Consider the following 25,342-nt stretch of genomic DNA (forward strand, 5'->3'; position numbering starts at 1 on the left):
GGCAAAATAGTGATTGTTCCGCAAGAGTCAAACAGTCACGCCTCTAAAGTTTGCAGTTAGGGAGAATTTCTTGTTCAAACTCGTTTAATAAACTGAAATAACACTAGTAAAAGAAGATAAGCCGTTAATTTAAACTAAATAACCATATTTAACGTGAAATTAATCGAAAACAATAGGTTTTTTGGGTAACTATAGATAACCCTGAACTGAAATTTTAAAATAAGATCAAACTACGCGAGTTGTTCTTTCAGCCTAAATGTTTTCCTATTAAACACTAAAATTAATTACATTATCACTATAATTCATTAATAGGCTCCAAATACAAAACTTTAGGGTAAGGAATGTGTCAAAATGAAACTTTTCCATTTAAATTTTAATATATCATTAACATAGTTCGCAAAATCACCAGCAACAATTTAATCTGGCAACATTCAATGTAATAATGTTGCCAATAAAACAAGGGCGTCTAGCCCATAACTAAGCCACATCGCTAGCCATCTCTCGCTATCCCTAATTCAATAAATTTTCTGCTACTGAAATATCACCTAGCATACCAGTCAAGTGGGGGGGGGAGCAACAGAAAATTTTAAAGCACAGTCTTGCGATTAGTCTTGGAATTTGGGCCTCAAATTACAACCTCTAATCTGTTTGGTACACATCAACTTCAACGTAAATGTTCAATGTGATTACCATTGTGGTGCAGGCACTCTTCATCTGCCCATGTCTTGCAATAACTTTTCAAGCAACGAACTCATGACGCAGGAAGTCCAATTAAATGCCTTCAGAGATTTTCTTATCAAGAAAAAGGGTCCGATAATTTGGTTTCCAAGAATGCCCTCCCGAAAATGCACGTTATGAAGGTTGAGTTGTTTACCAAACAGTTTAAGGTTGCAATTTGAGACCCAGGTTCTAAGAGACTAAGACTAATCGTAGGACTGTGCTTTAATATATTTTTTTGCATTCAGGCATACAGTAAAACATGAATTCTAAACATTAACTTACACCCTGTATAATTTAGTATGACATCTCCCGTTGGCAGTATTGGGGGTTTTACATAAAGGAAGCTGTTGGTCTGATCTCGACAACACTGTATATGTATACAGTGTACAAACAAATATTTTTCTTCCATATTTTAAATACCGTCGTTTTTAAACTTCTTTCATAAATAAAGTACAACATTATTTGCTTATCGAAATCAATGTTTTTGAATATAAGTTAAATGTAATTAACGATACTTAAGTACTTCTTTAAGCAATTAGAAATAGATCAACCCCAAATGTATGACGGTAAAGCAAAAATAAAATTATTCAAATTTTAATTACAATAAGACTGAAGTAACAGATATTATAAAAAAAAACGGCTTGGTTTGGACCAAGGCCGAAAAAACAAACGATATGTGTGAGGTTTATCATTTGACTGAAGTTTCAGATATTGCAATTGTTTAAGTTATTTTTAACCATTTAATCCTTAATCAATATTAAATTCAATCAAATGATTTTACTGTTAATCGATCCATTCCCTCTAAATTAATTGAAAAAATTACATATCTACGCTTTTTCAAGAACAATTACATTTTCCGAAAACATTTTATCATGAAATTAATTATTTTGAAGGGATTTCGTGTCGTTGCTCACTAACTTGTAAGCACCTTGGCGGACACAGTTTTAATTGTTGCTGGCTTAACAAATTTTCAAGTTTGCACCAAAAAAGTTTAAATCTGTAGTAAGTTTCTGAGAAGACTGATGTTAGAGAAAATATGATAAAGAACTTTTTTTCTCAAACTAATTTATAAACTAATGTCGTCTTCTTGAGATAAAGCAACAATGTTTATCCTTTGTGGTTTCGTTTAGTAGGTGGCTCTCTGTAGCACAGGAAAAATATGATATCGGTATAAATATAACCAGCAGTAAGATAAGGGACTAGAATTAAAGTGCCCTAGCATTAGTAATAGAGCCTAGCACTAGTGAACAAATTTGACGATTTTATGCCGCTTCCATCGCCAAGTGAAGAGTTTGGTTACCTCGTTAATACTAGTCCCTTATCTTACTTCTGATATAACCAAAGGGTAAAGATTACATGAAAAGAAATACTTCTCAGTACCAATGACTTGTTATATTCATTTCATGCGGAAATAATATGGGTATACACATTATTCATTACCAGTTATGCGAAGGTCACACTCTACTCCGACCCCCCTTCCTCTATTTTCCCAATATAAAAAATTTTAAAAGCACCAGTGGTTCAAGTGTATGGCTCATCTGAGCCGTCGCAACACACTCAGCCAATAATACCATATAGTTCGAAACCTTTTCACATTAGTGACTCTCCGGACTTGCCCGCCAACCTTAATAACCTAAAACTATAAAACATTCGTGTACATGAATGATTATGATTATGGTTGTGGCTTGTCATTCGCTATAGAAATGTAGCATTTCGTTTAAATTTTTACATTTTCCTTTCGAATTATGTCAAAGTTCGCTTGCTCTTTTTAGAAAGTCAATAGAATATTTCAAATATTCTATGTTGATATCTCAACACGTACTCCCTTCAAAATAATTAATTTCATGATAAAATGTTTTCGTAAAATGTAATTGTTCTTGAAAAAGCGTAGATATGTAATTTTTTCAATTAATTTAGAGGGAATGGATCGATTAACAGTAAAATCATTTGATTGAATTTAATATTGATTAAGGATTAAATGGTTAAAAATAACTTAAACAATTGCAATATCTGAAACTTCAGTCAAATGATAAACCTCACACATATCGTTTGTTTTTTCGGCCTTGGTCCAAACCAAGCCGTTTTTTTTTATAATTTATAATGTTCCTTTCCTTGCTCATACGGAACCTCTCTTCGAAAAGTCTCGTCTGTTAAAAATAAGCGAAGTAGTAAACTTTGTAACATTAACATTATTATATAGAGATTTATTAACGAATTCCTTCTTTACGATCAGAGCTAACAAAATCGTTTATACTAGGTCTAAAGATACACTTAGTGTAAGCAAGTGTAAGACCTCGAAAAAATTAAATTCCGTATTTTATATGGGTCCGATGTTATTTAACACCCTTCCCCAAGAAATACGAGATTTCGATAATATTAAACTATTCAAATTCAAACTAAAAGAACTTATATTATTAAAACTGATAAGAATTTAAATTGGGACCTCCTAGATAATAAACCCTTTATGATAATAACCCTCTTCAATTTGGATTAGCTGTTTAAGATTCAATTAATCGAAATAATATAATAGGCTCAACTTTTTTGATTTTTTGATTTAAACTTTGTTTTTATTATTAACTTTGTTTTTAAATTAATTTATTTATTAATTTATTATCAGTTTTAACTACTAGAATTTTATTATTTGTTTTGTTATAAAAATCTATGCGAAGCAGGGCTAAAAAGTCGCTAGTTGACTTAGGCCCTTATGAAACGAATCTAATGTAAACATGAAATAGATAAACTTTTTACGTCACATCTGAGACCTCACAACACAGTTCCTGGTTGGGCTCGAACCACCAACCTTTCGGTTAACAGCCGAACGCGCTAACCATTGCGCCACGGAAGCCAAAAAATTAAATGGTCGTCAGGTATTGTGGAAAAACTCTGACATTTTACGTTACATCTGAGACCTCACAAAACCACTCCCGGATAGGCTCGAACCACCAACCTATTAGTTAACAGCCGAACGCGCTAACCATTGCGCCACGGAAGCCCAAAAATTAAATGGTCGTCAGGTATTGTGGAAAAACTTTGGCTTTTTACGTTACATTAAAGATCCCACAAAACCGCTCCCGGGTGGGCTCGAACCACCAACCTTTTGAATAACAGCTGAGCGCGCTAACCATTGCGCCACGGAAGCTCAGAAATTAAATGGTTGTCAGGTATTGTGGAAAAGTTATGACTTTTCACGCTACATCTGAGACCCCACAACACCTCTTCCGGGTGGGCTCGAACCACCAACCTTTCGGTTAACAGCCGAACGCGCTAACCACTGCGCCACGGAAGCCCAAAAATTAAATGGTCGTCAGGTATTGTGGAAAAACTCTGACTTTTACGTCACATCTGAGACCTCACAACACTCCCCCCGGGTGGGCTCGAACCACCAACCTTTTGAATAACAGCTGAGCGCGCTAACCATTGCGCCACGAAAGCTCAGAAATTAAATGGTTGTCAGGTATTGTGAAAAAGTTATGACTTTTCACGCTACATCTGAGACCACACAACACCTCTCCCGGGTGGGCTCGAACCACCAACCTTTTGGTTAACAGCCGATCGCGCTAACCATTGAGCCACGGAAGCCCGGAAATTAAATGATTGTCAGGTATTGAGGAAAAGTTATGACTTTTCACGCTACATCTGAGACCCCACAACACCTCTCCCGGGTGGGCTCGAACCACCAACCTTTCGGTTAACAGCCGAACGCGCTAACCATTGCGCCACGGAAGCCCAAAAATTAAATGGTCGTCAGGTATTGTGGAAAAACTTTGGCTTTTTCCGTTAAGGCTCGTTTACATGTGCGCGAGAAATGAAAAAAGTCGAAGCGTAAAGCTGAGAGATGAGGCGTATTGGGGTTTGCACTCCCTAGGCGTACCGTTTATAAACAAGCGAGAACTTTTCAAGTCGCGCTTGTTGCTCATAGATGAAGCGGGTGTTCCGAATAAGCTCCGATCTGCCGTGGTAGATTTTTCAGCTCATGCTTGCTTGTCGCAAAGAGTCACGTGATTTTCCAAGCCAATAATAGCCAATGACGGAATTTCGTTTGATATATTTGTGTTTGTTTATCTCGCGAAATAGGCCTAGGCACCACCATTGAGAATGTCTTTAAATGAAAGAAAAGAACAAGATAAAATGTTTGAAATATGTGTAATCAAATTGCCTCATTCTTTTAAGCTAGACAATTAAAACAACATTATTCTCAAGCCCAAGTAGAGAATATATATATAAATTATATCAAATAAGGTTAATCCAAAAGGCGAAAATGGCCTTCTTTGTTTCTATATCTCCATATAGGATGTACCTACCAACGACGTTCCATTCTATTTTTGATATAAATATCGAATGTTTTTCAAAAGCAATAGTTTCTTTTTAACCAGAAGAAAACTAACGACAGTCGACGCCATTTTAGTTGTTTACTTCCGACTGAAAGGCAACTCTGCAAGCTAGGCCAATGCTACCGCCCAGCTGGTATGTAAACAAAGGAGCGGGTGGAGCAGCGGGAACAAACGCTTTTGGCAGACGCGATTTTTTTTAGACGCGAGAAGAAGCTTCGACTTTCAACTTCAACTTTCCGCTTTGAGCTTAATTCTCTCGAACATGTAAACGAGCCTTTAACCGAAAGGTTGGTGTTTCGAGCCCATCCAGGAGAGGTGTTGTGGGGTCTCAGATGTAGCCTAAAAAGTCAAAACTTTTCCACAATACGTAACAACCATATAATATCTGAGCTTCCGCGGCTCAATGGTTACCGCGTTCGGCTGTTAACCAATAGGTTGGTGGTTCGAGCCCACCCGGGAGCGGTTTTGTGGGATCTCAAATGTAACGGAAAAAGCCAAAGTTTTTCCACAATACCTGACGACCATTTAATTTTTGGGCTTCCGTGGCGCAATGGTTAGCGCGTTCGGCTGTTAACCGAAAGGTTGGTGGTTCGAGCCCACCCGTGAGAGGTGTTGTGGGGTCTCAGATGTAGCGTGAAAAGTCATAACTTTTCCTCAATACCTGACAACCATTTAATTTCCGAGCTTCCGTGGCTCAATGGTTAGCGCGATCGGCTGTTAACCGAAAGGTTGGTGGTTCGAGCCCACCCGGGAGAGGTGTTGTGTGGTCTCAAATGTAGCGTGAAAAGTCATAACTTTTTCACAATACCTGACAACCATTTAATTTCTGAGCTTCCGTGGCGCAATGGTTAGCGCGCTCAGCTGTTATTCAAAAGGTTGGTGGTTCGAGCCCACCCGGGAGCAGTGTGGTGAGGTCTCAGATGTGACGTAAAGGTCAGAGTTTTTCCACAATACCTGACGACCATTTAATTTTTACGTGGCGCAGTGGTTAGCGCGTTCGGTTGTTAACCGAAAGGTTGGTGGTTCGAACCCACCCGGGAGAGGTGTTGTGGGGTCTCAGATGTAACGTAAAAAGCCAAAGTTTTTCCACAATACCTGACGAACATTTAATTTTTGGGCTTCCGTGGCGCATTGGTTAGCGCGTTCAGCTGGTAACCGAAAGGTTGTTGGTTCGAGCCCACCCGGAAGAGGTGTTGTGGGGTCTCAGATGTAGCGTGAAAAGTCATAACTTTTCCACAATACCTGACAACCATTTAAGTTCCGAGCTTCCGTGGCTCAATGGTTAGCGCGTTCGGCTGTTAACCGAAAGGTTGGTGGTTCGAGCCCACCCGGGAGAGGTGTTGTGGTCTCAGATGTAGCGTGAAAAGTCATAACTTTTCCACAATACCTGACAACCATTTAATTTCTGAGCTTCCGTGGCGCAATGGTTAGCGCGCTCAGCTGTTATTCAAAAGGTTGGTGGTTCGAGCCCACCCGGGAGCGGTTTTGTGGGATCTCAAATGTAACGTAAAAAGCCAAAGTTTTTCCACAATACCTGACGACCATTTAATTTTTAGGCTTCCGTGGCGCAATGGTTAGCGCGTTCGGCTGTTAACTAATAGGTTGGTGGTTCGAGCAGGGAGGAGAGACTTGAGAGGGAGTGTTAAAGTGAATAGGCGCGTTCGTTCGCTTTCCTGGCTAAACTCGTCTCTATCTGGCGCTGACTCGGGGACTCATCGCGGTGTCCGCGCGCATGCGTCAAATTTAAAAACCGGCTTTGAACTAGAAGGGGAAGGTCGTGTTTGCATTTCTGCCATGGTTAACTATAAGAAGTGTTGTTTTATAATTGTTCAAGTAACCCTAAGTATTTAACAAGACCCGACATGGTAAATATCGTTTTCAATCCATTTCCCAAACCAAAAACAAAGCTTGAAATTTATTGAAAGTGAATAGAAGCTCGTAGAAATCGGTCTTCCACAAGCTAATATCCATCTTTTACATTTTTCTATCTGGGTTTTTGGCGTTGGAAACGCGTGGAAGGATATTCCTTTGATATATTTTTCAGCGAATACCTTGAATCATTCCTACAACCGTTACAAAAACAATTTGGCATTTTATTAAGCCTCGGTTTCCTCCCAACAGACGTTGATTGTTGGTTGAACAGAGTGAGTGGGGCAGCAGTCGATGGAAGCGGAAGCTGGCGCTGGCGGCCATGGCCAACTTAGGAGTTGATCTAAGTTGGCCGTGTGGCGGCAGATAGAATTTTTAAATTCTCCCTGCTGGCGGTAGTAAACGACGTCACTCGCGCCTGCGCGTTAGCTAAAATTGAGGAACGGAGATAAAAATTCCAACCCCCCACTTTCTTTCCTATTTGCCACTGTATGACGGTTTTTTCAGCATAACATCAAAACTCCCTCTAACGTTCCTTACTCCCTGGTTCGAGCCTATTCGGGAGTGGTTTTGTGAGGTCTCTGATGTAACGTAAAATGTCAGAGTTTTTCCACAATACCTGACGACCATTTAATTTTTTGGCTTCCGTGGCGCAATGGTTAGCGCGTTCGGCTGTTAACCGAAAGGTTGGTGGTTCGAGCCCAACCAGGAACTGTGTTGTGAGGTCTCAGATGTGACGTAAAAAGTCAGAGTTTTTCCACAATACCTGACGAACGTTTAATTTTTGGGCTTCCGTAGCGCAATGGTTAGCGCGTTCAGCTGGTAACCGAAAGGTTGATGGTTCGAGCCCACCCGGGAGAGGTGTAATGGGGTCTCAGATGTAGCGTGAAAAGTCATAACTTTTCCACAATACCTGACAACCATTTAAGTTCTGAGCTTCCGTGGCTCAATGGTTAGCGCGTTCGACTGTTAACTAATAGTTTGGTGGTTCGAGTCTCTCCGGGAGCGGTGTTGTGAGGTCTCAGATGTAACGTAAATTGTCAGAGTTTTTTCCACAATATCTGACGAACATTTAATTTTTGGGCTTCCGTGGGGCAATGGTTAGCGCGTTCAGCTGGTAACCGAAAGGTTGGTGGTTCGAGCCCACCCGGGAGAGGTGTTGTGGGGTCTCAGATGTAGCGTGAAAAGTCATAACTTTTCCACAATACCTGACAACCATTTAATTTCTGAGCTTCCGTGGCGCAATGGTTAGCGCGTTCACCTGTTAACCGAAAGGTTGGTGGTTCGAGCCCACCCGGAAGAGGTGTAATGGGGTCTCAGATGTAGCGTGAAAAGTCATATCCTTTCCACAATACCTGACAACCATTTAATTTCTGAGCTTCCGTGGCTCAATGGTTAGCGCGTTCGGCTGTTAACTAATAGTTTGGTGGTTCGAGTCTATCCGGGAGCGGTGTTGTGAGGGCTCAGATGTAACGTAAAATGTCAGAGTTTTTTCCACAATATCTGACGAACATTTAATTTTTGGGCTTCCGTGGCGCAATGGTTAGCGCCTTCGGCTGTTAACCGAAAGGTTGGTGGTTCGAGCCCAACCGGGAACTGTGTTGTGAGGTCTCAGATGTGACGTAAAAAGTCAGAGTTTTTCCACAATACCTGACGAACGTTTAATTTTTGGGCTTCCGAAGCGCAATGGTTAGCGCGTTCGGCTGTTAACTAATAGGTTGGTGGTTCGAGTCTATCCGGGAGCGGTGTTGTGAGGTCTCAGATGTAACGTAAAATGTCAGAGTTTTTCCACAATACCTGACGAACATTTAATTTTTGGGCTTCCGTGGCGCAATGGTTAGCGCGTTCACCTGTTAACCGAAAGGTTGGTGGTTCGAGCCCACCCGGGAGAGGTGTAATGGGGGTCTCAGATGTAGCGTGAAAAGTCATAACTTTTCCACAATACCTGACAACCATTTAATTTCTGAGCTTCCGTGGCTCAATGGTTAGCGCGTTCGGCTGTTAACTAATAGTTTGGTGGTTCGAGTCTATCCGGGAGCGGTGTTGTGAGGTCTCAGAAGTAACGTAAATTGTCAGAGTTTTTTCCACAATATCTGACGAACATTTAATTTTTGGGCTTCCGTGGGGCAATGGTTAGCGCGTTCAGCTGGTAACCGAAAGGTTGGTGGTTCGAGCCCACCCGGGAGAGGTGTTGTGAAGTCTCAGATGTAACGTGAAAAGTCATAACTTTTTCACATTACCTGACGAACATTTAATTTTTGGGCTTCCGGGGCGCAATGGTTTGCGCGTTCAGCTGTTAACCGAAAGGTTGGTGTTTCGAGCCCATCCAGGAGAGGTGTTGTGGTGTCTCAGATGTAGCGTAAAAAGTCAAAACTTTTCCACAATACGTAACAACCATTTAATATCTGAGCTTCCGTGGCTCAATGGTTAGCGCGTTCGGCTGATAACCGAAAGGTTGGTGGTTCGAGCCCAACCGGGAACTGTGTTGTGGGATCTCAAATGTAACGTAAAAAGCCAAAGTTTTTCCACAATACCTGACGACCATTTAATTTTTAGGCTTCCGTGGCGCAATGGTTAGCGCGTTCGGCTGTTAACTAATAGGTTGGTGGTTCGAGCAGGCAGGAGAGACTTGAGAGGGAGTGTTAAAGTGAATAGGCGCGTTCGTTCGCTTTCCTGGCTAAACTCGTCTCTATCTGGAGCTGACTCGGGGACTCATCGCGGTGTCCGCGCGCATGCGTCAAATTTAAAAACCGGCTTTGAACTAGAAGGGGAAGGTCGTGTTTGCATTTCTGCCATGGTTAACTATAAGAAGTGTTGTTTTATAATTGTTCAAGTAACCCTAAGTATTTAACAACACCCGACATGGTAAATATCGTTTTCAAACCATTTCCCAAACCAAAAACAAGGCTTGAAATTTATTGAAAGTGAATAGAAGCTCGTAGAAATCGGTCTTCCACAAGCTAATATCCATCTTTTACATTTTTCTATCTGGGTTTTTGGCTTTGGAAACGCGTGGAAGGATATTCCTTTGATATATTTTTCAGCGAATACCTTGAATCATTCCTATAACCGTTACAAAAACAATTTGGCATTTTATTAAGCCTCCGTTTCCTCCCAACAGACGTTGATTGTTGGTTGAACAGAGTGAGTGGGGCAGCAGTCGATGGAAGCGGAAGCTGGCGCTGGCGGCCATGGCCAACTTAGGAGTTGATCTAAGTTGGCCGTGTGGCGGCAGATAGAATTTTTAAATTCTCCCTGCTGGCGGTAGTAAACGACGTCACTCGCGCCTGCGCGTTAGCTAAAATTGAGGAACGGAGATAAAAATTCCTACCCCCCACTTTCTTTCCTATTTGCCACTGTATGACGGTTTTTTTAGCATAACATCAAAACTCCCTCTAACGTTTATTACTCCCTGGTTCGAGCCTATTCGGGAGTGGTTTTGTGAGGTCTCTGATGTAACGTAAAATGTCAGAGTTTTTCCACAATACCTGACGACCATTTAATTTTTTGGCTTCCGTGGCGCAATGGTTAGCGCGTTCGGCTGTTAACCGAAAGGTTGGTGGTTCGAGCCCAACCAGGAACTGTGTTGTGAGGTCTCAGATGTGACGTAAAAAGTCAGAGTTTTTCCACAATACCTGACGAACGTTTAATTTTTGGGCTTCCGTAGCGCAATGGTTAGCGCGTTCACCTGTTAACCGAAAGGTTGGTGGTTCGAGCTCACCCGGAAGAGGTTTAATGGGGTCTCAGATGTAGCGTGAAAAGTCATATCCTTTCCACAATACCTGACAACCATTTAACTTCTGAGCTTCCGTGACTCAATGGTTAGCGCGTTCGGCTGTTAACTAATAGGTTGGTGGTTCGAGTCTATCCGGGAGCGGTGTCGTGAGGTCTCAGATGCAACGTAAAATGTCAGAGTTTTTCCACAATACCTGACGAACATTTAATTTTTGGGCTTCCGTGGCGCAATGGTTAGCGCTTTCACCTGTTAACCGAAAGGTTGGTGGTTCGAGCCCACCCGGGAGAGGTGTAATGGGGTCTCAGATGTAGCGTGAAAAGTCATAACTTTTCCACAATACCTGACAACCATTTAATTTCTGAGCTTCCGTGGCTCAATGGTTAGCGCGTTCGGCTGTTAACTAATAGTTTGGTGGTTCGAGTCTATCCGGGAGCGGTGTTGTGAGGTCTCAGATGTAACGTAAATTGTCAGAGTTTTTTCCACAATATCTGACGAACATTTAATTTTTGGGCTTCCGTGGGGCAATGGTTAGCGCGTTCAGCTGGTAACCGAAAGGTTGGTGGTTCGAGCCCACCCAGGAGAGGTGTTGTGAAGTCTCAGATGTAACGTGAAAAGTCATAACTTTTCCACAATACCTGACAACCATTTAATTTCTGAGCTTCCGTGGCCCAATGGTTAGCGCGTTCAGCTGGTAACCGAAAGGTTGGTGGTTCGCGCCCTTCTTGGAGCAGTTTTGTGAGGTCTCAGATGTGACGTAAAAATTCAGAGTTTTTCCACATTACCTGACGAACATTTAATTTTTGGGCTTCCGTGGCGCAATGGTTTGCGCGTTCAGCTGTTAACCGAAAGGTTGGTGTTTCGAGCCCATCCAGGAGAGGTGTTGTGGTGTCTCAGATGTAGCGTAAAAAGTCAAAACTTTTCCACAATACGTAACAACCATTTAATATCTGAGCTTCCGTGGCTCAATGGTTAGCGCGTTCGGCTGGTAACCGAAAGGTTGGTGGTTCGAGCCCAACCGGGAACTGAGTTGTGAGGTCTCAGATGTGACGTAAAAATTCAGAGTTTTTCCACAATACCTGACGAGCATTTAATTTTTGGGCTTCCGTGGCGCAATGTTTTGCGCGTTCAGCTGTTAACCGATAGGTTGGAGGTTCGAGCCCACCCGGGAGAGATGTTGTGGGGTCTCAGATGTAGCGTGAAAAGTCATAACGTTTCCACAATACCTGACAACCATTTGATTTCTGAGCTTCCGTGGCGCAATGGTTAGCGCGTTCACCTGTTAACCGAAAGGTTGGTGGTTCGAGCCCACCCGGAAGAGGTGTAATGGGGTCTCAGATGTAGCGTGAAAGGTCATATCCTTTCCACAATACCTGACAACCATTTAACTTCTGAGCTTCCGTGACTCAATGGTTAGCGCGTTCGGCTGTTAACTAATAGGTTGGTGGTTCGAGTCTATCCGGGAGCGGTGTTGTGAGGTCTCAGATGTAACGTAAAATGTCAGAGTTTTTCCACAATACCTGACGAACATTTAATTTTTGGGCTTCCGTGGCGCAATGGTTAGCGCGTTCACTGGTTAACCTAAAGGTTGGTGGTTCGAGCCCAGCCGGGAGAGGTGTAATGGGGGTCTCAGATGTAGCGTGAAAAGTCATAACTTTTCCACAATACCTGACAACCATTTAATTTCTGAGCTTCCGTGGCTCAATGGTTAGCGCGTTCGGCTGTTAACTAATAGTTTGGTGGTTCGAGTCTATCCGGGAGCGGTGTTGTGAGGTCTCAGATGTAACGTAAAATGTCAGAGTTTTTCCACAATACATGACGAACGTTTAATTTTTGGGCTTCCGAAGCGCAATGGTTAGCGTGTTCAGCGGTTAACCGAAAGGTTGGTGGTTCGAGACCACCCTGGAGAGATGTTGTGGGGTCTCAGATGTAACGTAAAAAGTCAAAGTTTTTCCAGAATACCTGACGAACATTTAATTTTTGGGCTTCCGTGGCGCAATGGTTAGCGCGTTCACCTGTTAACCGAAAGTTTGATGGTTCGAGCCCACCCGTGAGAGGTGTAATGGTGTCTCAGATGTAGCGTGAAAAGTCATAACTTTTCCACAATACCTGACAACCATTTAATTTCTGAGCTTCCGTGGCTCAATGGTTAGCGCGTTCGGCTGTTAACTAATAGTTTGGTGGTTCGAGTCTATCCGGGAGCGGTGTTGTGAGGTCTCAGATGTAACGTAAATTGTCAGAGTTTTTTCCACAATATCTGACGAACATTTAATTTTTGGGCTTCCGTGGGGCAATGGTTAGCGCGTTCAGCTGGTAACCGAAAGGTTGGTGGTTCGAGCCCACCCGGGAGAGGTGTTGTGAAGTCTCAGATGTAACGTGAAAAGTCATAACTTTTCCACAATACCTGACAACCATTTAATTTCTGAGCTTCCGTGGCCCAATGGTTAGCGCGTTCACCTGTTAACCGAAAGGTTGATGGTTCGAGCCCACCCGTGAGAGGTGTAATGGTGTCTCAGATGTAGCGTGAAAAGTCATAACTTTTCCACAATACCTGACAACCATTTAATTTCTGAGCTTCCGTGGCTCAATGGTTAGCGCGTTCGGCTGTTAACTAATAGTTTGGTGGTTCGAGTCTATCCGGGAGCGGTGTTGTGAGGTCTCAGATGTAACGTAAAATGTCAGAGTTTTTCCACAATACCTGACGAACATTTAATTTTTGGGCTTCCGTGGGGCAATGGTTAGCGCGTTCAGCTGGTAACCGAAAGGTTGGTGGTTCGAGCCCACCCGGGAGAGGTGTTGTGAAGTCTCAGATGTAACGTGAAAAGTCATAACTTTTCCACAATACCTGACAACCATTTAATTTCTGAGCTTCCGTGGCCCAATGGTTAGCGCGTTCAGCTGGTAACCGAAAGGTTGGTGGTTCGCGCCCATCTTGGAGCAGTTTTGTGAGGTCTCAGATGTGACGTAAAAATTCAGAGTTTTTCCACATTACCTGACGAACATTTAATTTTTGGGCTTCCGTGGCGCAATGGTTTGCGCGTTCAGCTGTTAACCGAAAGGTTGGTGTTTCGAGCCCATCCAGGAGAGGTGTTGTGGTGTCTCAGATGTAGCGTAAAAAGTCAAAACTTTTCCACAATACGTAACAATAATTTAATTTCTGAGCTTCCGTGGCGCAATGGTTAGCGCGTTCACCTGTTAACCGAAAGGTTGGTGGTTCGAGCCCACCCGGAAGAGGTGTAATGGGGTCTCAGATGTAGCGTGAAAAGTCATATCCTTTCCACAATACCTGACAACCTATTAACTTCTGAGCTTCCGTGACTCAATGGTTAGCGCGTTCGGCTGTTAACTAATAGGTTGGTGGTTCGAGTCTATCCGGGAGCGGTGTCGTGAGGTCTCAGATGCAACGTAAAATGTCAGAGTTTTTCCACAATACCTGACGAACATTTAATTTTTGGGCTTCCGTGGCGCAATGGTTAGCGCTTTCACCTGTTAACCGAAAGGTTGGTGGTTCGAGCCCACCCGGGAGAGGTGTAATGGGGTCTCAGATGTAGCGTGAAAAGTCATAACTTTTCCACAATACCTGACAACCATTTAATTTCTGAGCTTCCGTGGCCCAATGGTTAGCGCGTTCAGCTGGTAATCGAAAGGTTGGTGGTTCGCGCCCATCTTGGAGCAGTTTTGTGAGGTCTCAGATGTGACGTAAAAATTCAGAGTTTTTCCACATTACCTGACGAACATTTAATTTTTGGGCTTCCGTGGCGCAATGGTTTGCGCGTTCAGCTGTTAACCGAAAGGTTGGTGTTTCGAGCCCATCCAGGAGAGGTGTTGTGGTGTCTCAGATGTAGCGTAAAAAGTCAAAACTTTTCCCCAATACGTAACAACCATTTAATATCTGAGCTTCCGTGGCTCAATGGTTAGCGCGTTCGGCTGGTAACCGAAAGGTTGATGGTTCGAGCCCAACCGGCAACTGTGTTGTGAGGTCTCAGATGTGACGTAAAAAGTCAGAGTTTTTCCACAATACCTGACGAGCATTTAATTTTTGGGCTTCCGTGGCGCAATGGTTTGCGCGTTCGGCTGTTAACTAATAGGTTGGTGGTTCGAGTCTATCCGGGAGCGGTGTTGTGAGGTCTCAGATGTAACGTAAATTGTCAGAGTTTTTTCCACAATATCTGACGAACATTTAATTTTTGGGCTTCCGTGGGGCAATGGTTAGCGCGTTCAGCTGGTAACCGAAAGGTTGGTGGTTCGAGCCCACCCGGGAGAGGTGTAATGGGGGTCTCAGATGTAGCGTGAAAAGTCATAACTTTTCCACAATACCTGACAACCATTTAATTTCTGAGCTTCCGTGGCTCAATGGTTAGCGCGTTCGGCTGTTAACTAATAGTTTGGTGGTTCGAGTCTATCCGGGAGCGGTGTTGTGAGGTCTCAGATGTAACGTAAATTGTCAGAGTTTTTTCCACAATATCTGACGAACATTTAATTTTTGGGCTTCCGTGGGGCAATGGTTAGCGCGTTCAGCTGGTAACCGAAAGGTTGGTGGTTCGAGCCCACCCGGGAGAGGTGTTGTGAAGTCTCAGATGTAACGTGAAAAGTCATAACTTTTCCACAATACCTGACAACCATTTAATTTCTGAGCTTCCGTGGCCCAATGGTTAGCGCGTTCAGCTGGTAACCGAAAGGTTGGTGGTTCGCGCCCATCTTGGAGCAGTTTTGTGAGGTCTCAGATGTGACGTAAAAATTCAGAGTTTTTCCACATTACCTGACGAACATTTAATTTTTGGGCTTCCGTGGCGCAATGGTTTGCGCGTTCAGCTGTTAACCGAAAGGTTGGTGTTTCGAGCCCATCCAGGAGAGGTGTTGTGGTGTCTCAGATGTAGCGTAAAAAGTCAAAACTTTTCCACAATACGTAACAACCATTTAATATCTGAGCTTCAGGGGCTCAATGGTTAGCGCGTTCGGCTGGTAACCGAAAGGTTGGTGGTTCGAGCCCAACCGGCAACTGTGTTGTGAGGTCTCAGATGTGACGTAAAAAGTCAGAGTTTTTCCACAATACCTGACGAGCATTTAATTTTTGGGCTTCCGTGGCGCAATGGTTTGCGCGTTCGGCTGTTAACTAATAGGTTGGTGGTTCGAGTCTATCCGGGAGCGGTGTTGTGAGGTCTCAGATGTAACGTAAAATGTCAGAGTTTTTCCAGAATACCTGACGAGCATTTAATTTTTGGGCTTCCGTGGCGCAATGGTTTGCGCGTTCAGCTGTTAACCGATAGGTTGGAGGTTCGAGCCCACCCGGGAGAGAAGTTGTGGGGTCTCAGATGTAGCGTGAAAAGTCATAACTTTTCCACAATACCTGACAACCATTTAATTTCTGAGCTTCCGTGGCGCAATGGTTAGGCGTTCACCTGTTAACCGAAAGGTTGGTGGTTCGAGCCCACCCGGAAGAGGTTTAATGGGGTCTCAGATGTAGCGTGAAAAGTCATATCCTTTCCACAATACCTGACAACCATTTAACTTCTGAGCTTCCGTGACTCAATGGTTAGCGCGTTCGGCTGTTAACTAATAGGTTGGTGGTTCGAGTCTATCCGGGAGCGGTGTTGTGAGGTCTCAGATGTAACGTAAAATGTCAGAGTTTTTCCACAATACCTGACGAACATTTAATTTTTGGGCTTCCGTGGCGCAATGGTTAGCGCGTTCACCTGTTAACCGAAAGGTTGGTGGTTCGAGCCCACCCGGGAGAGGTGTAATGGGGTCTCAGATGTAGCGTGAAAAGTCATATCCTTTCCACAATACCTGACAACCATTTAACTTCTGAGCTTCCGTGACTCAATGGTTAGCGCGTTCGGCTGTTAACTTATAGGTTGGTGGTTCGAGTCTATCCGGGAGCGGTGTTGTGAGGTCTCAGATGTAACGTAAAATGTCAGAGTTTTTCCACAATACCTGACGAACATTTAATTTTTGGGCTTCCGTGGCGCAATGGTTAGCGCGTTCACCTGTTAACCGAAAGGTTGGTGGCTCGAGCCCACCCGGGAGAGGTGTAATGGGGGTCTCAGATGTAGCGTGATAAGTCATAACTTTTCCACAATACCTGACAACCATTTAATTTCTGAGCTTCCGTGGCCCAATGGTTAGCGCGTTCGGCTGTTAACTAATAGTTTGGTGGTTCGAGTCTATCCGGGAGCGGTGTTGTGAGGTCTCAGATGTAACGTAAATTGTCAGAGTTTTTTCCACAATATCTGACGAACATTTAATTTTTGGGCTTCCGTGGCGCAATGGTTAGCGCCTTCGGCTGATAACCGAAAGGTTGGTGGTTCGAGCCCAACCGGGAACCGTGTTGTGAGGTCTCAGATGTGACGTAAAAAGTCAGAGTTTTTCCACAATACCTGACGAACATTTAATTTTTGGGCTTCCGTGGCGCAATGGTTAGCGCGTTCACCTGTTAACCGAAAGGTTGATGGTTCGAGCCCACCCGTGAGAGGTGTAATGGTGTCTCAGATGTAGCGTGAAAAGTCATAACTTTTCCACAATACCTGACAACCATTTAATTTCTGAGCTTCCGTGGCTCAATGGTTAGCGCGTTCGGCTGTTAACTAATAGTTTGGTGGTTCGAGTCTATCCGGGAGCGGTGTTGTGAGGTCTCAGATGTAACGTAAATTGTCAGAGTTTTTTCCACAATATCTGACGAACATTTAATTTTTGGGCTTCCGTGGGGCAATGGTTAGCGCGTTCGGCTGGTAACCGAAAGGCTGGTGGTTCGAGCCCACCCGGGAGAGGTGTAATGGGGGTCTCAGATGTAGCGTGAAAAGTCATAACTTTTCCACAATACCTGACAACCATTTAATTTCTGAGCTTCCGTGGCTCAATGGTTAGCGCGTTCGGCTGTTAACTAATAGTTTGGTGGTTCGAGTCTATCCGGGAGCGGTGTTGTGAGGTATCAGATGTAACGTAAATTGTCAGAGTTTTTTCCACAATATCTGACGAACATTTAATTTTTGGGCTTCCGTGGGGCAATGGTTAGCGCGTTCAGCTGGTAACCGAAAGGTTGGTGGTTCGAGCCCACCCGGGAGAGGTGTTGTGAAGTCTTAGATGTAACGTGAAAAGTCATAACTTTTCCACAATACCTGACAACCATTTAATTTCTGAGCTTCCGTGGCCCAATGGTTAGCGCGTTCAGCTGGTAACCGAAAGGTTGGTGGTTCGCGCCCATCTTGGAGCAGTTTTGTGAGGTCTTGGATGTGACGTAAAAATTCAGAGTTTTTCCACATTACCTGACGAACATTTAATTTTTGGGCTTCCGTGGCGCAATGGTTTGCGCGTTCAGCTGTTAACCGAAAGGTTGGTGTTTCGAGCCCATCCAGGAGAGGTGTTGTGGTATCTCAGATGTAGCGTAAAAAGTCAAAACTTTTCCACAATACGTAACAACCATTTAATATCTGAGCTTCCGTGGCTCAATGGTTAGCGCGTTCGGCTGGTAACCGAAAGGTTGATGGTTCGAGCCCAACCGGGAACTGTGTTGTGAGGTCTCAGATGTGACGTAAAAAGTCAGAGTTTTTCCACAATACCTGACGAGCATTTAATTTGTGGGCTTCCGTGGCGCAATGGTTTGCGCGTTCAGCTGTTAACCGATAGGTTGGAGGTTCGAGCCCACCCGGGAGAGATGTTGTGGGGTCTCAGATGTAGCGTGAAAAGTCATAACTTTTCCACAATACCTGACAACCATTTAATTTCTGAGCTTCCGTGGCGCAATGGTTAGCGCGTTCACCTGTTAACCGAAAGGTTGGTGGTTCGAGCCCACCCGGAAGAGGTTTAATGGGGTCTCAGATGTAGCGTGAAAAGTCATATCCTTTCCACAATACCTGACAACCATTTAACTTCTGAGCTTCCGTGACTCAATGGTTAGCGCGTTCGGCTGTTAACTTATAGGTTGGTGGTTCGAGTCTATCCGGGAGCGGTGTTGTGAGGTCTCAGATGTAACGTAAAATGTCAGAGTTTTTCCACAATACCTGACGAACATTTAATTTTTGGGCTTCCGTGGCGCAATGGTTAGCGCGTTCACCTGTTAACCGAAAGGTTGGTGGTTCGAGCCCACCCGGGAGAGGTGTAATGGGGGTCTCAGAAGTAGCGTGATAAGTCATAACTTTTCCACAATACCTGACAACCATTTAATTTCTGAGCTTCCGTGGCCCAATGGTTAGCGCGTTCGGCTGTTAACTAATAGTTTGGTGGTTCGAGTCTATCCGGGAGCGGTGTTGTGAGGTCTCAGATGTAACGTAAAATGTCAGAGTTTTTTCCACAATATCTGACGAACATTTAATTTTTGGGCTTCCGTGGCGCAATGGTTAGCGCCTTCGGCTGTTAACCGAAAGGTTGGTGGTTCGAGCCCAACCGGGAACCGTGTTGTGAGGTCTCAGATGTGACGTAAAAAGTCAGAGTTTTTCCACAATACCTGACGAGCATTTAATTTTTGGGCTTCCGTGGCGCAATGGTTTGCGCGTTCAGCTGTTAACCGATAGGTTGGAGGTTCGAGCCCACCCGGGAGAGATGTTGTGGGGTCTCAGATGTAGCGTGAAAAGTCATAACTTTTCCACAATACCTGACAACCATTTAATTTCTGAGCTTCCGTGGCGCAATTGTTAGCGCGTTCACCTGTTAACCGAAAGGTTGGTGGTTCGAGCCCACCCGGAAGAGGTTTAATGGGGTCTCAGATGTAGCGTGAAAAGTCATATCCTTTCCACAATACCTGACAACCATTTAACTTCTGAGCTTCCGTGACTCAATGGTTAGCGCGTTCGGCTGTTAACTTATAGGTTGGTGGTTCGAGTCTATCCGGGAGCGGTGTTGTGAGGTCTCAGATGTAACGTAAAATGTCAGAGTTTTTCCACAATACCTGACGAACATTTAATTTTTGGGCTTCCGTGGCGCAATGGTTAGCGCTTTCACCTGTTAACCGAAAGGTTGGTGGTTCGAGCCCACCCGGGAGAGGTGTAATGGGGGTCTCAGATGTAGCGTGAAAAGTCATAACTTTTCCACAATACCTGACAACCATTTAATTTCTGAGCTTCCGTGGCCCAATGGTTAGCGCGTTCAGCTGGTAACCGAAAGGTTGGTGGTTCGCGCCCATCTTGGAGCAGTTTTGTGAGGTCTCAGATGTGACGTAAAAATTCAGAGTTTTTCCACATTACCTGACGAACATTTAATTTTTGGGCTTCCGTGGCGCAATGGTTTGCGCGTTCAGCTGTTAACCGAAAGGTTGGTGGTTCGAGCCCACCCGGGAGAGGTGTAATGGGGGTCTCAGATGTAGCGTGATAAGTCATAACTTTTCCACAATACCTGACAACCATTTAATTTCTGAGCTTCCGTGGCCCAATGGTTAGCGCGTTCGGCTGTTAACTAATAGTTTGGTGGTTCGAGTCTATCCGGGAGCGGTGTTGTGAGGTCTCGGATGTAACGTAAAATGTCAGTGTTTTTTCCACAATATCTGACGAACATTTAATTTTTGGGCTTCCATGGCGCAATGGTTAGCGCCTTCGGCTGATAACCGAAAGGTTGGTGGTTCGAGCCCAACCGGGAACCGTGTTGTGAGGTCTCAGATGTGACGTAAAAAGTCAGAGTTTTTCCACAATACCTGACGAACATTTAATTTTTGGGCTTCCGTGGCGCAATGGTTAGCGCGTTCACCTGTTAACCGAAAGGTTGATGGTTCGAGCCCACCCGTGAGAGGTGTAATGGTGTCTCAGATGTAGCGTGAAAAGTCATAACTTTTCCACAATACCTGACAACCATTTAATTTCTGAGCTTCCGTGGCTCAATGGTTAGCGCGTTCGGCTGTTAACTAATAGTTTGGTGGTTCGAGTCTATCCGGGAGCGGTGTTGTGAGGTCTCAGATGTAACGTAAATTGTCAGAGTTTTTTCCACAATATCTGACGAACATTTAATTTTTGGGCTTCCGTGGGGCAATGGTTAGCGCGTTCGGCTGGTAACCGAAAGGCTGGTGGTTCGAGCCCACCCGGGAGAGGTGTAATGGGGGTCTCAGATGTAGCGTGAAAAGTCATAACTTTTCCACAATACCTGACAACCATTTAATTTCTGAGCTTCCGTGGCTCAATGGTTAGCGCGTTTGGCTGTTAACTAATAGTTTGGTGGTTCGAGTCTATCCGGGAGCGGTGTTGTGAGGTCTCAGATGTAACGTAAATTGTCAGAGTTTTTTCCACAATATCTGACGAACATTTAATTTTTGGGCTTCCGTGGGGCAATGGTTAGCGCGTTCAGCTGGTAACCGAAAGGTTGGTGGTTCGAGCCCACCCGGGAGAGGTGTTGTGAAGTCTTAGATGTAACGTGAAAAGTCATAACTTTTCCACAATACCTGACAACCATTTAATTTCTGAGCTTCCGTGGCCCAATGGTTAGCGCGTTCAGCTGGTAACCGAAAGGTTGGTGGTTCGCGGCCATCTTGGAGCAGTTTTGTGAGGTCTTGGATGTGACGTAAAAATTCAGAGTTTTTCCACATTACCTGACGAACATTTAATTTTTGGGCTTCCGTGGCGCAATGGTTTGCGCGTTCAGCTGTTAACCGAAAGGTTGGTGTTTCGAGCCCATCCAGGAGAGGTGTTGTGGTATCTCAGATGTTGCGTAAAAAGTCAAAACTTTTCCACAATACGTAACAACCATTTAATATCTGAGCTTCCGTGGCTCAATGGTTAGCGCGTTCGGCTGGTAACCGAAAGGTTGATGGTTCGAGCCCAACCGGGAACTGTGTTGTGAGGTCTCAGATGTGACGTAAAAAGTCAGAGTTTTTCCACAATACCTGACGAGCATTTAATTTTTGGGCTTCCGTGGCGCAATGGTTTGCGCGTTCAGCTGTTAACCGATAGGTTGGAGGTTCGAGCCCACCCGGGAGAGATGTTGTGGGGTCTCAGATGTAGCGTGAAAAGTCATAACTTTTCCACAATACCTGACAACCATTTAATTTCTGAGCTTCCGTGGTGCAATGGTTAGCGCGTTCACCTGTTAACCGAAAGGTTGGTGGTTCGAGCCCACCCGGAAGAGGTTTAATGGGGTCTCAGATGTAGCGTGAAAAGTCATATCCTTTCCACAATACCTGAAAACCATTTAACTTCTGAGCTTCCGTGACTCAATGGTTAGCGCGTTCGGCTGTTAACTAATAGGTTGGTGGTTCGAGTCTATCCGGGAGAGGTGTTGTGAGGTCTCAGATGTAACGTAAAATGTCAGAGTTTTTCCACAATACCTGACGAACATTTAATTTTTGGGCTTCCGTGGCGCAATGGTTAGCGCGTTCACCTGTTAACCGAAAGGTTGGTGGTTCGAGCCCACCCGGGAGAGGTGTAATGGGGTCTCAGATGTAGCGTGAAAAGTCATATCCTTTCCACAATACCTGACAACCATTTAACTTCTGAGCTTCCGTGACTCAATGGTTAGCGCGTTCGGCTGTTAACTTATAGGTTGGTGGTTCGAGTCTATCCGGGAGCGGTGTTGTGAGGTCTCAGATGTAACTTAAATTGTCAGAGTTTTTCCACAATACCTGACGAACATTAAATTTTTGGGCTTCCGTGGCGCAATGGTTAGCGCGTTCACCTGTTAACCGAAAGGTTGGTGGTTCGAGCCCACCCGGGAGAGGTGTAATGGGGGTCTCAGATGTAGCGTGATAAGTCATAACTTTTCCACAATACCTGACAACCATTTAATTTCTGAGCTTCCGTGGCCCAATGGTTAGCGCGTTCGGCTGTTAACTAATAGTTTGGTGGTTCGAGTCTATCCGGGAGCGGTGTTGTGTGGTCTCAGATGTAACGTAAAATGTCAGAGTTTTTTCCACAATATCTGACGAACATTTAATTTTTGGGCTTCCGTGGCGCAATGGTTAAAGCCTTCGGCTGTTAACCGAAAGGTTGGTGGTTCGAGCCCAACCGGGAACCGTGTTGTGAGGTCTCAGATGTGACGTAAAAAGTCAGAGTTTTTCCACAATACCTGACGAACGTTTAATTTTTGGGCTTCCGAAGCGCAATGGTTAGCGTGTTCAGCGGTTAACCGAAAGGTTGTTGGTTCGAGACCACCCGGGAGAGATGTTGTGGGGTCTCAGATGTAACGTAAAAAGTCAAAGTTTTTCCAGAATACCTGACGAACATTTAATTTTTGGGCTTCCGTGGCGCAATGGTTAGCGCGTTCAGCTGGTAACCGAAAGGTTGGTGGTTCGAGCCCACCCGGGAGAGGTGTTGTGAAGTCTTAGATGTAACGTGAAAAGTCATAACTTTTCCACAATACCTGACAACCATTTAATTTCTGAGCTTCCGTGGCCCAATGGTTAGCGCGTTCAGCTGGTAACCGAAAGGTTGGTGGTTCGCGGCCATCTTGGAGCAGTTTTGTGAGGTCTTGGATGTGACGTAAAAATTCAGAGTTTTTCCACATTACCTGACGAACATTTAATTTTTGGGCTTCCGTGGCGCAATGGTTTGCGCGTTCAGCTGTTAACCGAAAGGTTGGTGTTTCGAGCCCATCCAGGAGAGGTGTTGTGGTATCTCAGATGTAGCGTAAAAAGTCAAAACTTTTCCACAATACGTAACAACCATTTAATATCTGAGCTTCCGTGGCTCAATGGTTAGCGCGTTCGGCTGGTAACCGAAAGGTTGATGGTTCGAGCCCAACCGGGAACTGTGTTGTGAGGTCTCAGATGTGACGTAAAAAGTCAGAGTTTTTCCACAATACCTGACGAGCATTTAATTTTTGGGCTTCCGTGGCGCAATGGTTTGCGCGTTCAGCTGTTAACCGATAGGTTGGAGGTTCGAGCCCACCCGGGAGAGATGTTGTGGGGTCTCAGATGTAGCGTGAAAAGTCATAACTTTTCCACAATACCTGACAACCATTTAATTTCTGAGCTTCCGTGGTGCAATGGTTAGCGCGTTCACCTGTTAACCGAAAGGTTGGTGGTTCGAGCCCACCCGGAAGAGGTTTAATGGGGTCTCAGATGTAGCGTGAAAAGTCATATCCTTTCCACAATACCTGAAAACCATTTAACTTCTGAGCTTCCGTGACTCAATGGTTAGCGCGTTCGGCTGTTAACTAATAGGTTGGTGGTTCGAGTCTATCCGGGAGAGGTGTTGTGAGGTCTCAGATGTAACGTAAAATGTCAGAGTTTTTCCACAATACCTGACGAACATTTAATTTTTGGGCTTCCGTGGCGCAATGGTTAGCGCGTTCACCTGTTAACCGAAAGGTTGGTGGTTCGAGCCCACCCGGGAGAGGTGTAATGGGGTCTCAGATGTAGCGTGAAAAGTCATATCCTTTCCACAATACCTGACAACCATTTAACTTCTGAGCTTCCGTGACTCAATGGTTAGCGCGTTCGGCTGTTAACTTATAGGTTGGTGGTTCGAGTCTATCCGGGAGCGGTGTTGTGAGGTCTCAGATGTAACTTAAATTGTCAGAGTTTTTCCACAATACCTGACGAACATTAAATTTTTGGGCTTCCGTGGCGCAATGGTTAGCGCGTTCACCTGTTAACCGAAAGGTTGGTGGTTCGAGCCCACCCGGGAGAGGTGTAATGGGGGTCTCAGATGTAGCGTGATAAGTCATAACTTTTCCACAATACCTGACAACCATTTAATTTCTGAGCTTCCGTGGCCCAATGGTTAGCGCGTTCGGCTGTTAACTAATAGTTTGGTGGTTCGAGTCTATCCGGGAGCGGTGTTGTGTGGTCTCAGATGTAACGTAAAATGTCAGAGTTTTTTCCACAATATCTGACGAACATTTAATTTTTGGGCTTCCGTGGCGCAATGGTTAAAGCCTTCGGCTGTTAACCGAAAGGTTGGTGGTTCGAGCCCAACCGGGAACCGTGTTGTGAGGTCTCAGATGTGACGTAAAAAGTCAGAGTTTTTCCACAATACCTGACGAACGTTTAATTTTTGGGCTTCCGAAGCGCAATGGTTAGCGTGTTCAGCGGTTAACCGAAAGGTTGTTGGTTCGAGACCACCCGGGAGAGATTGTGTGGGGTCTCAGATGTAACGTAAAAAGTCAAAGTTTTTCCAGAATACCTGACGAACATTTAATTTTTGGGCTTCCGTGGCGCAATGGTTAGCGCGTTCACCCTGTTAACCGAAAGGTTGATGGTTCGAGCCCACCCGTGAGAGGTGTAATGGGGTCTCAGATGTAGCGTGAAAAGTCATAACTTTTCCACAATACCTGACAACCATTTAATTTCTGAGCTTCCGTGGCTCAATGGTTAGCGCGTTCGGCTGTTAACTAATAGTTTGGTGGTTCGAGTCTGTCCGGGAGCGGTGTTGTGAGGTCTCAGATGTAACGTAAATTGGGAGGGAGACCATTTAGGAACACTGCATGCCGTTGGCCTTTTCACTTTTTTTCCTCTTTTAAATTCCTATAGATATGAGAAAAGCAAACATATTTTCTTTTTGTTATTGTTTTAAAAAGATGAAGGTTAATTTGTCTCACTTAATTTAAATTCGAATTATTAACTAGCACTCTCGGCAACGGCCATATCACGCTGAAAACACCGGTTCTCGTCCGATCACCGAAGTTAAGCAGCGTCGAGCGCAGTCAGTACTTGGGAACACAGCGTGCCGTTGGCTTTTTCCTTTTTGTTTCCTCTTTTAAATTCCACCAGATATGAAAAAAGCAAACATATTTTCTTTTTGTTATTGTTTTAAAAAGATGAAGGTTAATTTGTCTC

At 44.5% G+C, this 25,342-nt stretch overlaps 19 non-coding genes and 1 pseudogene across 19 annotated transcripts; all 20 read left to right on the top strand.

Moving 5' to 3' along the window:
• The first annotated feature begins 6,168 nt into the window (after window positions 1-6,168).
• Window positions 6,169-6,241, top strand: TRNAT-GGU (transfer RNA threonine (anticodon GGU)). Its single transcript has one exon. It is a non-coding gene; the product is annotated as a tRNA-Thr (tRNA).
• A 1,467-nt stretch (window positions 6,242-7,708) lies between these two features.
• On the top strand, window positions 7,709-7,781 carry TRNAT-GGU (transfer RNA threonine (anticodon GGU)). The gene has a single exon. It is a non-coding gene; the product is annotated as a tRNA-Thr (tRNA).
• A 222-nt stretch (window positions 7,782-8,003) lies between these two features.
• TRNAT-GGU (transfer RNA threonine (anticodon GGU)) lies at window positions 8,004-8,076 on the top strand. The gene has a single exon. It is a non-coding gene; the product is annotated as a tRNA-Thr (tRNA).
• A 959-nt stretch (window positions 8,077-9,035) lies between these two features.
• TRNAT-GGU (transfer RNA threonine (anticodon GGU)) lies at window positions 9,036-9,108 on the top strand. The gene has a single exon. It is a non-coding gene; the product is annotated as a tRNA-Thr (tRNA).
• Window positions 9,109-9,329: 221 nt separating this feature from the next.
• TRNAI-GAU (transfer RNA isoleucine (anticodon GAU)) lies at window positions 9,330-9,402 on the top strand. The gene has a single exon. It is a non-coding gene; the product is annotated as a tRNA-Ile (tRNA).
• A 2,205-nt stretch (window positions 9,403-11,607) lies between these two features.
• On the top strand, window positions 11,608-11,680 carry TRNAT-GGU (transfer RNA threonine (anticodon GGU)). The gene has a single exon. It is a non-coding gene; the product is annotated as a tRNA-Thr (tRNA).
• A 1,252-nt stretch (window positions 11,681-12,932) lies between these two features.
• Window positions 12,933-13,005, top strand: TRNAT-GGU (transfer RNA threonine (anticodon GGU)). The gene has a single exon. It is a non-coding gene; the product is annotated as a tRNA-Thr (tRNA).
• A 368-nt stretch (window positions 13,006-13,373) lies between these two features.
• On the top strand, window positions 13,374-13,446 carry TRNAT-GGU (transfer RNA threonine (anticodon GGU)). Its single transcript has one exon. It is a non-coding gene; the product is annotated as a tRNA-Thr (tRNA).
• Window positions 13,447-14,844: 1,398 nt separating this feature from the next.
• TRNAT-GGU (transfer RNA threonine (anticodon GGU)) lies at window positions 14,845-14,917 on the top strand. The gene has a single exon. It is a non-coding gene; the product is annotated as a tRNA-Thr (tRNA).
• A 223-nt stretch (window positions 14,918-15,140) lies between these two features.
• Window positions 15,141-15,213, top strand: TRNAT-GGU (transfer RNA threonine (anticodon GGU)). The gene has a single exon. It is a non-coding gene; the product is annotated as a tRNA-Thr (tRNA).
• A 1,692-nt stretch (window positions 15,214-16,905) lies between these two features.
• On the top strand, window positions 16,906-16,978 carry TRNAI-GAU (transfer RNA isoleucine (anticodon GAU)). Its single transcript has one exon. It is a non-coding gene; the product is annotated as a tRNA-Ile (tRNA).
• Window positions 16,979-17,347: 369 nt separating this feature from the next.
• TRNAT-GGU (transfer RNA threonine (anticodon GGU)) lies at window positions 17,348-17,420 on the top strand. Its single transcript has one exon. It is a non-coding gene; the product is annotated as a tRNA-Thr (tRNA).
• A 223-nt stretch (window positions 17,421-17,643) lies between these two features.
• Window positions 17,644-17,716, top strand: TRNAT-GGU (transfer RNA threonine (anticodon GGU)). The gene has a single exon. It is a non-coding gene; the product is annotated as a tRNA-Thr (tRNA).
• Window positions 17,717-18,084: 368 nt separating this feature from the next.
• Window positions 18,085-18,157, top strand: TRNAT-GGU (transfer RNA threonine (anticodon GGU)). Its single transcript has one exon. It is a non-coding gene; the product is annotated as a tRNA-Thr (tRNA).
• Window positions 18,158-20,589: 2,432 nt separating this feature from the next.
• Window positions 20,590-20,662, top strand: TRNAT-GGU (transfer RNA threonine (anticodon GGU)). The gene has a single exon. It is a non-coding gene; the product is annotated as a tRNA-Thr (tRNA).
• A 223-nt stretch (window positions 20,663-20,885) lies between these two features.
• Window positions 20,886-20,958, top strand: TRNAT-GGU (transfer RNA threonine (anticodon GGU)). The gene has a single exon. It is a non-coding gene; the product is annotated as a tRNA-Thr (tRNA).
• A 368-nt stretch (window positions 20,959-21,326) lies between these two features.
• On the top strand, window positions 21,327-21,399 carry TRNAT-GGU (transfer RNA threonine (anticodon GGU)). The gene has a single exon. It is a non-coding gene; the product is annotated as a tRNA-Thr (tRNA).
• A 1,399-nt stretch (window positions 21,400-22,798) lies between these two features.
• TRNAT-GGU (transfer RNA threonine (anticodon GGU)) lies at window positions 22,799-22,871 on the top strand. Its single transcript has one exon. It is a non-coding gene; the product is annotated as a tRNA-Thr (tRNA).
• Window positions 22,872-23,239: 368 nt separating this feature from the next.
• Window positions 23,240-23,312, top strand: TRNAT-GGU (transfer RNA threonine (anticodon GGU)). The gene has a single exon. It is a non-coding gene; the product is annotated as a tRNA-Thr (tRNA).
• A 1,826-nt stretch (window positions 23,313-25,138) lies between these two features.
• LOC149619793 (5S ribosomal RNA) lies at window positions 25,139-25,241 on the top strand (annotated as a pseudogene).
• The last annotated feature ends 101 nt before the right edge of the window (window positions 25,242-25,342 follow it).

This window comes from Phalangium opilio, unplaced genomic scaffold, assembly GCF_054372755.1.
Source record: "Phalangium opilio isolate 3A_F unplaced genomic scaffold, DU_Popi_V2 ptg000209l_1, whole genome shotgun sequence".
Classification (NCBI taxonomy): domain Eukaryota; kingdom Metazoa; phylum Arthropoda; class Arachnida; order Opiliones; family Phalangiidae; genus Phalangium; species Phalangium opilio.